The sequence below is a fragment of the Etheostoma spectabile genome, chromosome 16 (genome assembly GCF_008692095.1).
Source record: "Etheostoma spectabile isolate EspeVRDwgs_2016 chromosome 16, UIUC_Espe_1.0, whole genome shotgun sequence".
Lineage (NCBI taxonomy): Eukaryota > Metazoa > Chordata > Actinopteri > Perciformes > Percidae > Etheostoma > Etheostoma spectabile.
This window is the reverse complement of record NC_045748.1, coordinates 5265586-5268537: the sequence shown is the minus strand read 5'-3', so window position 1 is coordinate 5268537 and position 2952 is coordinate 5265586.

The following is a 2952-nucleotide window of genomic DNA, read 5'->3' as shown; positions in this document are numbered from 1 at the left end:
AGATTCCTCCATCACGTCTGTTATAGAAGATATCGACAGCACACTCATTTTAAAAGAGGAACAGAGAACCGGGATCAAGGCATTTGTCGATTGGACAGATGTTCTTCCTACGGGATTCGGCAAAAGTTCAACGTACGTCACATACTCTGTTGCTGTGATTGGTTCTGACTAGAATTTGAGTATGACGACGTCAGGCTAGCAGATTATAGAAATCTGGCCCCAATCCACTGGTTCCTAAAGTGCATGGAGAAGACAAACCGTTTAAACCCTTGTGCTGTCTTTCTGTCGATATGCAACTTATGGTTTTTCTGGGTCAAAATTTGACTTGTTCTTTTTCAACATTTGTCACTTTTCCCGGCCTTTCTTGTCGTTTTTTCCCCCACATTTTTTGTCTCTTTTTACGATGTTTTTGCAGATCTTTTTCAGCGCTATGTTACATTTAACAAAACCCAAATTCAATGAAAGTAGTAAACTGAGCCTTTACTTTACTTGGGAAGAGCGTTGTAGTGAACCATCCACGTTATTTTTTTGTTGAAAATGGGTCAAATTTGACAGGAAGGTTAAGAGGTCGAAACTAAAGTGACTTTTTTGTTAGACCAACGTGTTTCTGCTTGTGGCTCATCATCATCATCATCGATTTACTTGTCATTTTGACTTTTTTCAATGGAGCAGATATAGATATGTCCTATCACAGTTGCTCCTTTTTTGGCACTGAACGTTCAAGCAGGAGATACCTTTCTGAGTTGCACCAGTCACCTCACATTGAAAGATATGAACAGGTCTTTTTCCTGCTGGAACTCTGCAGTTGACACCTGAAATAACTCCTCATCCCGTCCAACTCAATAATAGAGATAAGGAAAGCAGCACAGGAGAGTTATCAGTTCCAGGTCCTACACACAGGACTACTGCAGCATTTCACTACACCTTCCCCTTTCACTCACTCGCCCTTCACTTTTCCCCCTCCTTTGTCGTGTCCCGCCTCATCACCTCTCTTCCTCCCTTCCCACTCCTCTGGCGTTCTCTCATCTTTCTCACCCCCTGCTGCATCCTCTCCCCCTCTCTACCTCTCTTTCCCTCCTCCCCACATGTCTGTCTGTTCGAAAACTGGAGCAACGTCTTAATCGAGGCTCAGAGACGTGACGGGAATTTCTAAGCAACCCCGGCTCTGCAGTACCAGACACAAACACATACACACAACACACACACAACACCACACACAAACAACCACACACAACACCCACACACAACACAGAAATACACAATCTGCTTGGCACAATTAACAGCCTGAATCCAGCGCCAAAGGAATAACTGCATGTTGATGAGTGGTGGCTCTATAGTGTGTGTGTGGGTGTGTGTGTGTGTTGTGTGGGTGTGTGTGTGTGTGTGTGTGTGTGTGTGTGTCTGTTTCTATGATGTGTTTGTGATGAGTGGTGGCGTCAGAACCACTACACAAGATAGAGGGATATCTCTTTTATGTGTTCGGGGGAGAGAGGGGGATTTGCATTAAAAACATCTCCGTGAGGGACAAACTAAGACAGGAACAAGGAAGTGCAAGTTTGTGCCCAAGATTCGTGTGTGTGTGCGTGTGCGTGTGTGTGTGTGTGTGTGTGTGTGTGTGTGTGTGTGTGTGTGTGTGTAATGCTGTCCCTGTGTTTTCAGTGTGCGTGTGTGTGTCTGTTTGTGCATACAAGCAGCGTTAGGAGAACAATGCGGATGATTTACATGGAGCCTTGCTTTCTCCTCCTCATCCTCCTCCTCCTCATCCTTCCTCTATTTCCGTTACCTTTCATTCTCCACCTCCTCCTCACTTCTATCCCGCCTTCACTTTGGGGAGTTCATCCAAAGGTGAATGCCTGGCAAATAAAAAAAAAAAAACCCAACTCCTATGTTCTCTTTTTTGTGTCAGAAATACTGACACCAGCCTTGACACGATATCCCCGAGCAGCAAAGCACTGTTTGCCAGTCCACGTTTCATCATCCGTCCTTGTTTTTTTGGAGATATAGAATGTGTTGGATAGAATACTGGGTTTAAATCCTGCCTTCTGTGTTGTTGTTGCCCTACTTCTCTGCGCAGTCCTGCATATCAATGCTTTTCTGTACACTGGATGTACCTTTTTTTCATCATTGTCTTAAAACATGAAACAGGTGCTATTGTCTTTCTGTTTAACTCCTCTAAGTTTATACATCTTGATAAGGTCTTTCACATAATGATAATTGTTCCTGATGGACATGTGTCCTATGATCAGTGCATCATGATCACTTCATGCATGATGGCAAACTCAAATCAGCTTGTGTCACAGAAATAAATGAAATGAACGGAAAGCACAAATTACCAGTTACGCCATTAATTACAAGCTGTGTATGGTCATAGATAGGGATGTAGAGTGAGGGTTTGCTCATGTGTTAGCGAATAATCAAGTCTTTTGTTAAACCAGGATGACAACTAGTGGCAAAGTGCTGAGATAGCCGGAAAGTTATTGGGTTTTGGAGGACATACATACGCTGGTAAATGTTTTGGGGAAGGGAAAGGATGCCATCTAGTGGAGGTGTGTGAAAGTGATGGGGGGGGATCAGAGGAAACTGTGCAGAACATAAAAAGTCAGTCTCATGCTGAGGTATTCCACAAACACTGTGTTTCATCTGAGAAACTTAAAAGACTAAATCTGCACTGAAGAGGCTGTCTCTCATCGATTTTAGTTTTCTCTCAGAAGTGGCTGGTGGTATACCGAATGCAGTATTTCCCACATTTCCATTCTAACAGGGGAATCAGTGATAGAAAGAAGAAAGAAGACGTGTATGAAAAGATTATTCACCAATTACTTTTAGTGTCCCTTCATCACTTTAATCTCCAATTTTTCTGGATTCTTCTAGTCCAAGGAACACTAACATTGTATTATCTTCCATCTTTGACATTTTAAACCAATGCTGAATGTGTCCCATTCCCCCCCCCCC